Raw genomic sequence first — 13155 nt, 5'->3', positions numbered from 1 at the left:
TACGACCTTTTTTAAAAAAATATTTTCCAGTGTTTCTGTATATAATTTTTAAAAAGATTTTATTTATTTATTTTTAGAGAGAGGGAGAAAGAGAGGGAGAGAAGCGTTGATTGGTTGCCTCTTGTAAGCCCCCAACTGGGAACCTGGCCAACAACCCAGGCATGGGCCCTGATTGGGAATTGAACCAGTGGCCTTTCGGTTTGCAGGCTGACACTCAATCCACTGAGCCACACCAGCCAGGGAAATATAGTTTCCTAATGGGTACCAGTTTGGGCCATAATTGTCTTCTGAAGGTCCCCGGTGGTGTCATCAGTATTGCTCTTCACATTGACCTTCTTCCACAGACAGTGGTAAGTAGCCTTCATCATCCTGTCTAGAGCTACACAGAGCAGTGGTTGGCGGGCAGCAGAGGCAGGACATCAAGTTTCCCAGGCCCCAAGACCTTGGCTGAGACTTTTTAGTTCCTAACCTCCCAGACCGGAGGCCTCCAGGGTCCCAGGTTCCCAGGACTGTAAACTCCAAGCAGTCGGGTCTCCCACCTTTGGGTAGCTGACTTCTCACGGCCCGAGGACCATGGGTGACTGGCTTCTATCAGTTTTCTCCCACTCCAAAACACTCCGCCTAGCCCCTCATGTCAAATTGCCTAGAACCTCCCCACCTTAAAATTCTTTTTTAAAGAAAAGACTATTTTGTTTAGAGAGAGGGGAAGGGAGGGAAAGAAACTTTGGTTGCCTCTTGCACACCCCCAACCAGGGACCTGGCCAGCGACCCAGGCATATACCCTGACCAGGAATCGAACTGGTGTCCTTTGGGTTTGGGGGACAATGCCCAACCCTCTGAGACACACCTGTCAGGGCCCCACCTTAAAATTCTTAATCATTTTGGGACAAGGGGCCCAGGTTTTCATTTTGCTCTGAACCCTGCAAATTATGTAGCTGGTCTTCGGGGTAATTAAGGGTTTGGGGGGACGGTAAGCAGGCAGGCCTTTCCTCATGCCATGTTCCTCCTCCAGGAAAACTCTTCCTTGGTGCATTGCACCACTGTTGTACCCACAAATATGAGTGTCTGGTCCACAATAAAACTGAATGAACGCAGATGTCTGCCCTAAGTTATCTGAATGAATGAGTGAGGAAGGGAAGAAATGAGGGCATTAACAGAGTTACCATATAATCCAGCAATGCCACATCTAGGTAGCTAACCCAAGAGAAATGAAACGTGCACACAAAAACTCCTACGCAATTAATTGTCCATAGCATTATTCACAGTGGCTTGAAAGTGGAAACGACCTAGATGTCTACCAACCGATGATGGGTAAATATATAAAATATCTATGCATACATGGAATATTACTCAGCTGTACGAAGAAATGAAGTCTCTGTAAGATATGTCAGAGAGAGACCCTTCTCTCTCTGTCTCTCACTCCCCGCCCCCGTTGTTTGAGGACACCAGAAGCTGGAGTCTGCATGCCAAGGGGGCGGCTCCGACCAGACCCCTGTCATATCATCATCCTGATCTTGGACTCCCAGGACCCAGAACTGTGAGAAAATAAATTTGTTGTGTCAGATCCCCCAGTCTATGGTACTTCGTCATGGCAGACTTAGTTGACTAATATGCCATGTACATGAACTATCCAGAAGAGGCAAATCCATAGTCAAAAAGTAGATTAGTGGTTACCAGGGGTTGGAGGAGGCTGAGTCCCCTCCAGCAGCTCCTTCTGCCCTCAGATAAACCCAAGTACTGGAGCCTGATGCACCTGCTCTTTATAATCCACCCCACCAACGCTTGGGCTCTCTCCCTTGCCTTTGACCTGCTCCACACTTTTCTTTGCTCCCATGCCTTTGCACATGCCACTCCTGCTGCCTGGAGCACTGTTCCCACTTTTCCCTTTCATCTAGCTAGCTTTTAATTGTTCTTCAGGTCTCCCTTGGATGGACCTCCTCCCAGAACCCTTGTCTGTCTTTGCAGCTGGGCACAAGCTCCTAGAGGGAAGAACTTCGATCACCCTGTAGCCCTGGGTCAGGCCCCAGGTCCGGCACTGAGTTACTCATCACAGTATTTGCAACATCTGGAGTGTGCATGTAGTGGTGGTGGGGGGTGGCGTTTAGAAAGATAGAAAATGACTGAGGTGGGGTTAGATTTCAGATCTCTCCAAACCTAAATACCATAGGCTTGAACCTCTGCTCTTTGAGCCAGAGGCCCTGGGTGTGACAGTGCAAGCGGCATCCCTCTAAGACTCAGTTCCCCTGCTCTGTAAAATGGGACCCTTGACACCTGCTGCCTCCCTCTCTGGAGGGGATGAAGAGATGACATGGCGACAGTCACAAACTTGGTTTCTGGAGCTCTTCGCTTAGGGCAGGCCTTGTGCCAAGATTCTCATGAACAAAGCCCCCCACTTTACTCCATTTCATAGCTGGGGGACTAGAAGGTGCAAAGTCGCAGAGCTTTGATTTCACCCCAGGTGGTTAGACCACAAAACCCAAGCCCTTTGTGACATAACGAATGATGCTCTCTCCAGATCACGTTATTCTGGCTGTGGCTGTCATGCAAGAGAAACGTAAACCTCTGCTTCATCATTTGGGATCAGTGTCACTAGCAGTCATTTTGATGCTGATGGGCATATTCCCCAGCATTCTGAGTGCAGACAGCCATGCTACTATCCTGAAAAAGGCCACCTGGTCAGTCGAGAGCAATGGCCTGAATTTGCATTATGTACCACGTAAAATAGCTGCCACTGCTGAGCTGTGACAGATGGGGGAACAGTGAATCTGAATTTAAAAAGGACAGTGAGTTTCACTGGACCACAACATGTTGGAGAACAATGTGGCATTATTGAGAGCAGTAGACAGGTGTTCTCAAGGTGGGGTCCTGGGACCAGCAGCAGCAACAGCACCTGGGGATTTGTTAAAATGCATTCTCAGGCCAACACCACAGCTACTGCATCAGAAGCTCTGCCAGTGGGGCCAGCAGGCTGTTGATTAAAAGGGCTCAGGCTCTTCTTCTCCATCGACTGGTGCCTTTCTTGTGCGTGGGCACCAGGAGACATGAACAAGGGTATTTGTAGAAGATTTTTCAGTAATAACTGAAAGGGAAAAAAACCAAAAATGACCAAAATGTTTATAGGTGATTATAATAATGTACAACATTGGACTTGTTAATAATTGCAATACATGAATCTCAAATGTTATGTATATCTACAGATTGGTGAAGCTGTTTTTTTTCTACTGTGAGAAGCTGCTTCCAGAGAGGGTGTTGACCTTAACCACTCCTGTGGAGAGCGATGGGGGTCCACAGTAGACTGTTGAGCAGGGCAGTGACATGAAGAAAGTGGCATGTTGGTGATTTTAAAGCACCTATCTTATAGCTCCTACATTTGAATCACCATGTGCCTGTTGCTTTTCCTCTTGTTTTTTAGTCTTCTGGTCCCTTTTTATAGCATGCCTTGCACTTTTTGTTTTTTAGAGAGAGAGAGAGAGAAGGGAAGGAGAAAGAGAGAGAAATGTCAATGTATGTGCAAGAGTAACATGGACCAGTGCCCCCAGCTGGGGGCCTGGCCTGCAGCCCGGCATGTGCCCCAACTGGGAATCAAACCGGTGACCTTTCAATTCACAGACTGACGCTCAATCCACTGAGCCACTGCAGTCAGGGCCACTTGTACGTTTTTGATGTTGGACACTGTGGATGAATTATCATGGGGGTGCTGGCATGGAGTTATGTACTCCCAAAGAGGGTGAGGCTTTCTTACAGGCAGATACCGGGGCCCTGGTTAAGGCTTGCTTCTAGGCCTCATAAGAGCTGGTCTGTTTCCGAGAGTGTGGTCTTCCTGGGAAGCGTAACTTCGGCACTCTCGGAGGAAAGCCTGCACTGTCTGTTCAGGCCCCACCTCTGCAGGTGCGATCTACAACCTGTTCTCCCTGTGCTACGCGGGACTGCTAAATGTGTGCTCAGCTCCTCACCTTCCAGGTGCTCTTTTCTGCGTGGGCACCTAAGCGGCATTTCTTTTCAAGTCCCAGCTGTCTGTTCAGCTTAGCGGGCCTGCGCTTGCGGCCTTTACACCAGCGAGGAGAGCCTGCAGGGGGAAGGGGGTATGTATCATTTTTGTTGTTTCCCTTCCCCCAAGGGTCAGAGCCCCCATGTTCTGAGTATTGGCTGTCCTCCACATACCTGTGTGTCTTTGTGTTGTCCAGCTCTTATGTTGTCATTACAGGGGTTGGGGGAGTTCAACATAAGGGTCTGTGTGAAAGCAGCATTTTATTTGTTTGTTTATTTTTAGAGAGAGAGGAAGGGAGAGAGAAACATGGATTTGTTGTTCCACGTATTTATGCATTCACTGGTTCATTCTTTTATTGGTTGATTCTGGCATGTGCCCGGACAGAGGATTGAAACCACAACCTTGCTGTATCCTCTCTAACCGACTGAGCCACCCAACTGGGGCCTGGAAGCAGCTTTGTAGAGAGGCAACTCTGACGGACAGAACAGCTGGGAGAGGGCACCGGAGGGCTCTCCCTTCTCTAGGCTTGCCCGTGGGTGTGGGCGGTGGCGCCTCTGCTGAGGGATGAGGGCGGTGCGGGGGCGGCAGCAGCAGAGGGTGAGAGATGGAGAAGACCACCATCCCCCGGGCACAGCGGAGCCTTCCATTCAACTCTAGCCTGTGGAGTCCCATCCTTCCCAGCTATTCCAGGTAGCCCCAGTGGGGAGCTGGGTGCTGTGTGTGGGGGGCACTGGGGGCCACAGCCTGCCACCCCTTTCTCTTCCCATGGGCTCTTTCTCCTCTCCGCCCATCTCTGTTCAGCCAGGTCCTGGCAATCACTCTTTGGGACCAAACTAATGACAATACCACTGAGCAGGAACGCCTGCACAGAAGTCCATCCACAGTGCATCCTGCACACACACTCGCAGCCGAGTCCCGTGAGGAAATGTTACCCAGCCACGGCAGTGGATGGACTGCAGCCACGCTCAGAGGACTGGCTGTCTCAGCATGATGATGGCAGTGGGATTAGCAGGACACAAGCAGCTGTCAGTGCCCGCCGTCCTGTAGACAGGCGGGATGAAGGGTGCCTTTGCGGGGGTGAGCCTGGGAAGTGGCAACCTCCTTGGAGGAAGGGCAGGGGCTGGGAGGGCAAGAGTTATGTTTACCCATGTGCTCCTTTTATTCATTCAACCATTAATTTATCTTTTTTGTGTACCTTCTCTATGTTATTACACTTCACAGTTAAAATGTAAAGAAAGAGAAAGACACTAGTGGTCACTGGACTTTCTGGGGGAGTAGGCTACTAAGACCTATATTCAGACAGTAACCAGAGGGGAAGGGGAGGAAGATAACGGGGGAAAGAAGGGAAAGGGTCTTCAAGGAACACATATAAAGGACCCATGGACAAAGCCAAAGATAGGATTGAGGGTGGGGGTGGGGTAGAGTGATGGTGGGAAAATGGAGGCAACTGTATTCGAACAACAATTAAAAAATGATAAAAAATAAAACCTATGTTCAAGGGCACTGCTCCCAGATACTTGACTTGGAGGCCCAGGAATCTGCTTTCTAACAGGGTCCTCCTGGGTTCTGAGGAGGAGCTCCGGCTCGGAATCTGTACTTGAAATGCTCGGGAAGAGCCAGGCCCCAGCTGTTGAGGAGAAACAGCCTGGGATTCCTGCTCTCTGAGCCAGCTGAAAGGCCCCTTGGAGGTTTCTGCCCAAGAGAAGGGGTACCAACCATGTCCCTCATGGGGTGCACAGCAGTGAGCCCCAGCCCCAGCAGGAAGAATCTGGGGCACCCTTGCCCCCCAGGGCCTCCAAAACTGTGCCCCACTCCCACTCTTGCGCCAGCCACTCTTCCTCCTGAGCCTGTTTCCTTCTGGCACTTGCCATCCAGGAGATGCTCAGCAAGGTGTTCTTCTTTCCTTCCCAGGTCACTGTGAAGGGCCCTGGGGTGGGGAAGGCGGCCTCCACTCCAGGGTCACCTTCAGATTCCAGACCGCTGAGAACTGCCGCCAGTTAATTCCATCCTGGCCTCTCTTGGAGAAAGGGACTTATCCCCGCCCCCCACCAGCTGCCTGGGTCTCTGCTTCCTCCTGTCAGGCTGACTGTCAAAGACTCAGCCTGATAAATGCCTGGAGAGCCCCACCCCAGGCCCGGGAGGGGAGGGCCCTGGGCTTTCTTCCCGCAGGTCTCCCTGCTGGGTAGGCTGGATCAGCTGAGTAGGGTTGGCGCACTCAGCCCTGCAGGGGGCAGGTGAGGGGCTCCAGGGAGTAGGGAGAGGCTGGCCAGCCCCTGTGTCTGTGCATATGTGTGAGGCATTGCAGCCTGCAGGGTGAGAAGCCTTCATCCGTGGACAGACTGAAGTGCAGGATTGGTTTCCCTCTCTGTCTCCCCTGGAAAAGGAGGAAGGAGGCACTGAGTTTCTTCACAAGGTAAGTTCTCGGTGCTTGCAAGTTTCTCCTGGGGACTGGGCTGGGAGGCATTGGTCCCAGTAGCCCGCCTGGTGGAATGTTCGGTGGAGAACGACAAGTGGTCAGGAAGAAGGGGGGGAGGCAGGAGGGGCGTTCACTGAGGTGCCGAGGCAGCAGTGGGCAGCGCTTGTACATCTGGAGGGGCTGTTGTAGGAACTCTGATTCAGTCCTCCAGGCTGCCAGCCTTTTCAGCCGGCAGGGGCACGAGACCTTTGGGGGCTGCAGCGGCACACTGGGATCCTGGGGTGGTCATCTCCTCACCTAAACAGAAAGGGAGGCTCCTTTTCAGGAGAGCGATGGGCCTGGGGCTCACATGGATCTGTGTATGCAGCTATGCAGGGGCCTGTGAGTACAGGAGTGTGGTGTGTGTTCTGTGTAATTGTGCATGTGGGTGTGTGAGAGTGGATGGCATGTGTTTGTGTTTATAGCACATACACCTGTGTTGTGGGGTGTGAGAGAGCTTATGTTGTGTATTTACATATGCATGTGTGCATTTGGGTCCCTGGGTTTTGGCTACAGGGTGTATGTAGGTAAGTGCAAGTGTGTCAGTGAAGAAGTGTGCCCTACATGTGTGTGAGGTCTGATGTGCTTGTATGTGTTGAGTAAGCTGTGATGGGGAGTTTTGGTTCATGAGTAGTTTTGTATGTATATGTGGGTGCATGCCTGTGTATTGGTGTACATGGGGGAGAATAATGGGCTATGCGTGTGGCATGTGTTTGTGAACATGATGTGACTGTTGCATGTGTGTACATATGTGCGTGCTTGGATGTGTGTGTAGGTGCATGTTGCATGTGTAGATTATGCCACATGTGCAGGTGTGTTGCTGGTGTGTTATGCGCATGTGTGCACACGGGTGTGTCACATGGGTGTTGCACACATGTGCACAGTGCGTTGTGGGTGTGTGCCATGTATGTGTTGTGTGCATGTGGGTGTGTTACATGTATATGTTGTGTGTGTGCAGGTGCCTGGACAGCATCCTAGGGACCATCACATCTCTCCCAGCCCTGCTCCAATTCTGTGCCCTGGCACCTGCCCCATGGGGGCTCTGGAGGCTGTTGGCCCCTAGGGCTGGGCAAGAGTGGGTGGAGCACTTGGCCTGGCAGCCAGCTCTGGGTGGTGGTCAGCCTCAGCTTCACCTGCACAGAGGGGCATCTGCAACTCACTCTAGGTCACAGTGGGGGTCAGCCTGGTTAGTGAGGAGGTGGAGCAGGGTTGCCATGGGCCAGCTCTGCACACACCCAACTTCTCAAATCAGCCTGGGGCTTTGAAGGGAGGTGACATGTGGCCCTTCAGGCCAATGACACTAACAAGAGTAAAGGATAGAAGTGTGTGTGTGTGGTGCGTATGTGTGTTGTATGACTGTTATGCGTATCATATATGCACTTGTGCTGTATGTCGCACACATCCTGTGTGATGTATATTCTATGTATGTGCACGTGCTCCATGTGTATGAGGGTGTTGTGTGGCATGTGTATGTATGCTGTATGTGATATGCACTATATAATATGTATACCCGTGTGTGGCACATATAACCCGTGGTGCATGTGCCTCACATGTGTGTTGTATATTGTGTTTTACATGTGTGTGGTATGAGTGTGGTGTGTGTGCATGTGTGTGTGTGTGTCCTGTGCCCTCACCTGTTTGCCCAAGTCCCAGCTTTGACTTCGCTCATTGAGCAGATGACTCTGGCTCTATCAGCTCATAACAAAGCTCCTTTTGCTGTCATCCCCAGAAGCATAAGAAGGGAGGGGACATCTCTGAACAGCAACAGGTGGAAGGGGGTCTGGCTGACTCCAGGTCCCTTTCCAGAGTAAGACAGAGCAAGATGCACTGTGGCCAACGCCTGGGGGCTCCTGGGCAAGAGCTGGTCATCAGCGTCCAGCTGTGCTCCTGGGAAGCTGAGCCTGGGCACCCACAGAACCATGGGAGTTATCATCCTCACTGACAGGTGGGGAAACTGAGGCTCACGGAGATTAAAGCCTCAATATTAACATTAAATAATGGGCACCGAACCTTTACCAGGCTCTCAGCCCAGAACTTTCCATGCCTCACCATTTCACAAAAATCACCAGGATCCCTTATTCTCCCCAGTTCACAGATGAGCTTGTTCAGGCCTAGAGATGCCGTGTGACTTCCTAACGACAGAGGGCAGCTGACAGTGAGCTCCCAGTGAGCACTGACACGTTGTGCCAGCCGAGGGCTTGAAGTGCATGTTCCCTGGTTCAATCTCCGCTCAGTCTTGTGTGTCAGGAGTGATTGTTATCTGTATTTACACACCAGGAAACAGCCTTGCAGAGAATGTGACTCACTAATTATATTAGTGGCAGAGACTGGAATGTGCATTCCCTCTTCTATTTTCCTGCCTGGTTGAGCAGGTAACTTTGTAAGTGCGGGTCTCTGCATGTCCCTGGGGGCCCAGTTCATAGGAAAGGCAGGTGTACATCGGGTTCTGAAGTTGCCCCACCAGGGGTGGATGCTTTCTGGAGATCCCTCCTCTTGCCCCCTCCAGTACCTGGTCAGCCACCATAGAAAATGGGAGAAAGCTAGACAATCCCAGTAACATGTCACTGGTGCAAGGTACCACCATCCTGGGCCCGATCGAGTACAGGATGGTCTCAGTCTCCTGGTGCTCCTAGTGTGCGTGGTGGGCATCGTGGGCAATGCCATGGTGGTCCTGGTGGTGCTGACCACATGGGATATGCATATGCCCACCAATTGCTACCTGGTCAGTTTGGCCCTGGCTGACCTCACCATGTTGGTGGCCACAGGGTTGCCAAACAACTCTGAAAGCCTGGCTGGGCAGTAGGTCTATGGGCACGCTGGCTGCCTGGGCATCACCCTCTTGCAGTATCTGGGCATCAGTGTCTCCTCCTGCTCCATGCCGGCATTCACCATGGAGAGGAAGATGCTCTTAGCCTACCACCTGCATGTCATTTTCTTTACCACAGAGCAATACAGCCAGGACATCCTGGCTGGGATCCTTGGTAAACTGAGGCTCAGCTGAGCAGAGAGGGGGGCTTGGGCGGGACCTGGAAGAACCTGGAGTCAGGGGGCTTTAGGAAGTGTGGTTCTCATCTTGGCTCTGCTGCTGACTCTCTGTAGGACACCAAGGCCACCACTGCAGTCCTCTGGGTCTCGGTTCCCCATCTGGAAAGTGGGAATTTAGACTGGATGATCTCTTGGGTCTCTTCCAGTTCTGATTTTAGCACCCGAGAGGTATTCTAGCCTCATAGTTAACTGTGTGGACTCTGAAGCCTGCTGACTGGATTCAAACCCAGCTCTTTCTCTTCCTAGATGCTAGGCCTTGGACAAGTTGGCCCAGAGGCTAGGTGGCATGTCCTGGCTATAGGTCTCCCTGGCTGTGTCCTTCTGGGGTCCAGTGGCCTCCATCCCCTTGCCATGTGCATTGACCTGGTGGCCTGGGTATTACAGGGTGGAGGTACCCAGGTCTAGGCTGTGGGCAATGTCTTTGGCTGCCTCAGTCAGTGACCTTTGGAAGTAGGCAACAGAAAACCTACTGGGACTGGTACAAGGTCAAAGCCCTTTGAAGGGACTGGGGTCCCTGGGCTGTAGCAGATGTGGCAGTGGCTGGTGGGCCTCAGGGACAAGTCCTTGAGGGGAGTTCCCACTTCCCCTCCCCTCTCAAGCCTGGCTCTCTTTGCTCTGCCAGTCTCCCTGGCTGCTTCAGAATGGCCACTTGGCTCCCCACATCTTCATGGTCTTCAAATTCTCCCATTGAAGGACCAGTTCAACCTTCGTATCCCCATTCCAGTTTCCCCAGATGGAGAATTTGATTGGCTAAGCTGGGCTAGGTGTCCCCACTTTGGTCCAATCACACACCCATAGGTGATTCATGTGACTCTGCTGGCCCAATGGCAACTGGCTGTCTTTGGCTGCAGGCACCTCGCCCTCTGACACCCAGTGTGGGCATAGACCATGTACACAGTGGCCTGGGCCAAGTGGATCATCACTGGTGTCTGGGGCGTATGTCCATCTACTGCCTGCTCTGACTCTTTCTGGTGGACCTTAATATCAGTGGGAGCCACGGCCTGTAGTGTGGCTACAAGGTGTCCTGTAGCCTCTACCTGTCCATCTACCTTCTGGACTTCAATGTCTTCTTTGTCATACCCCCGCTGGTGGCCACCATCCTCTGTGGGCTCATTGGGACAATCTTGTTCTGGAGCTCCCTGCCCCATCTGCCCCACCACAGGGGCAATAAGGCCCGGCCAGAGGCAGGAACCGAGAAGGGGCTACCCCGTGGGTTAGGCCAGGGCATGGTGGGCAGCTGCCCAGGCCCAAAGGCTTCTCATCCTCCAGGAAGCGGGTAATCAAGGTCTTCTCTGGGGTTGGGTGAGGCTGAGGTGGGTGAGGCTGGTGGAGGGTGGTAGGAATTAGCACCAGAGAGATGTGGGGAGATACAGAAAGGCATATATGATGGAGAGAAAGGATGTAAGCTCAACATTTGTTTATTCATTCAACAATTGTCTACCAAGCACCTACTAAGTGCCAGACATGGTTCTAGGTGCTGGAGAACACGACAAGCTGGCCGTCCTACCCTGCTGGGGCTCATGGCGGGTGGAAACACACCGTGAGCACCACGAGCACACAAAAAAGAAAGGAAATAAAGGAAGACTCAAAGCAAAGAGGAGAAGGAGTTTAGGAGAGAGTTTGGAAAGGCTTCACTGAGAGGTGACAATGGAGTAAAGATCTGAGATTGGCAAGGGAGCACACTGAGCAGGCATCCAGGCCAAGCATTCCTGGTGGGGAAAGAGGGAGGGCAGCACAAAGCCTGAGGCAGGAGGCGCCTGGCTCTGAGGACCAGCAAGAAGCAGAGGTGAGGAAGGGTCCTGTGGGCTGGAAGCTCTTGACTTTGACTAGAGGGAGCAGGGGCAAATGTCTAGGGCATCCTGAGTGGAGGGACAGAATCCGTCTCAGGTTTCAGCAGGATCTCCATGTTCGGAGGCCGAGACAGGAGTGAGTGTACAGGTTCCCACATATAAGCACGATGGGGCACTCAGAGAGTCTGAGGCAGGAGGAAAACTGAGCAGAGAGGGTACCTGTGAGTGAGCAAAAGATGTGAGTGTAGAGAGGGCGGGAGACAGAGACACAGTGAGATGGACTGGGAGAAAGAGGGTGATTGAGAGAGAGGGGTGGGGGAGAAATAGGTATACAGAGGTGGAGAGAAAGACAGACAGAGAGACAGGGAGGAGGGAGAGGAAAACACAGAGAGGGAGACAGAGAACCGAGTCAGGTGCGTTTGGAGCAGCAAAGGCCTGTGCTCACACCTGGGGTGTAACATGGCCCCAGACACACAACTGTGGACACACAGAAAGTCCAAGTTCCTGGGGCAAAGAGTGATGACTTTCTGGGTGCTCCTCTTCCCCACCAGAATTCATGAGGAGACTTCTGTTCCCTGGATGCTGCAAGTGGAAAAGAGAGGCTCTGAGAGGTTAGGGGGCACTGCCCAGGGCCCCACGGCTAGGAAGCAGGGAGTAGTGGTCTAATGTCGGCTTGCCTGCTCCAGCACCCACACTCTCACCTACTGGCTCTGCGCCCTGGAGGGGGCAGCAGGGAGGCACCAGGACTGGAGCAGGTGAGGGGGTCCCTGGTGTTGCTTTCAGCTGGTCTAACTGGGAGCAGTACTTGTTGGAATTAATTGGTTTTCCAGAAGGTACTCAGTCTAGAGGACTCCTTTCCTATCCCACCATACACACATCGCCTTCTTTGGATGAAGACCAGCCTTTGGTGTGGTTGGTGGTTCATTTCACTTGCCCCACAATCTCTTCCATTCCACATCATTGTAAAGTATCCACTTTTCATCACCCATCACAATTTGTTTTAAAAACTGAATGTTTTCATTATACTTAAGCAGAGAATCACATACAGAAATATGGTCACGAAGGGTTTTTTTTTTTTTCTGCCTAACTAATGTAGAACCCAAACATCAAAACGATTAACATAACCAAGCTGGTGTAAAGGATCATCAATGCTTGATTTGAATATTTTGAGTATGTCAGCTATCTCCCACATGGTATAACATTGACTGTTCTCAATTAATGTCTCGATTTGATCTCTGTCAACTTCAGTGGGTCTACCGGACCACGGAACATTGTCCAGAGAGAAACCTCCAGCACGAAACTTCACAAACCACTTTTGACGTGTTCGATCAGTCACAGCACCTTTTCCATACACTGCACAAATCTTTTTGCATTTCTGTTGCGCTTTTACCTTTCTTGAAATAATAAAACATGATATGCCAAAGTGTTGCTTGTTTTCTTCCATCTTCAATATTGAAGTGGCTACACAAAAATTCAGCAATTTTAGTGAGTTTTTAAAAAATCCATGCTGTTATGACATCTGTCACAATACAATCTAACAAAAAAGTTTTGAATGAAGTTAAAGACAACTAAGTGCTACTAGAGCCATCTTACAGAAAAAAAAAACTAAACAAACTTTTTGGCCAGCCCACTATTTCATGATCTTATCAATCAGCACAGCTTTGAATGTCAGCCCTGGGCGGCTGCACAGGAAGTGTTCAGCACAGTGCCCAGAGGATAGGCAGCAATAATTTATTAGTTTAGCAACACTCTCATCACTTACTTAGGAAACTCTTCATAAGGCAGGCGCCATGGCTGCACCTTTCTGTGGCGTGTGCTTGGCCATCAGCCGTGAGGTGTGCCAGGCTCCAGAGGCTTCCCCTCCCACACCCTCCCAC

The 13155-nt window shown here is 51.4% G+C and overlaps 1 long non-coding RNA gene and 1 pseudogene across 1 annotated transcript; both read left to right on the top strand.

The window, feature by feature from the left end:
• Positions 1-725: 725 nt before the first annotated feature.
• Positions 726-5333, top strand: LOC118497584. Its single transcript, XR_004900117.1, has 3 exons — positions 726-1537; positions 1918-2783; positions 4373-5333. It is a non-coding gene; the product is annotated as an uncharacterized LOC118497584 (long non-coding RNA).
• Positions 5334-8362: 3029 nt separating this feature from the next.
• LOC114488410 lies at positions 8363-11539 on the top strand (annotated as a pseudogene).
• The last annotated feature ends 1616 nt before the right edge of the window (positions 11540-13155 follow it).

The sequence above is a fragment of the Phyllostomus discolor genome, chromosome 12 (assembly GCF_004126475.2).
Source record: "Phyllostomus discolor isolate MPI-MPIP mPhyDis1 chromosome 12, mPhyDis1.pri.v3, whole genome shotgun sequence".
In the NCBI taxonomy this organism is placed as follows: domain Eukaryota; kingdom Metazoa; phylum Chordata; class Mammalia; order Chiroptera; family Phyllostomidae; genus Phyllostomus; species Phyllostomus discolor.
Note: the sequence above shows the minus strand (reverse complement) of the source record. Positions and strands in the feature narration are given on the sequence as shown.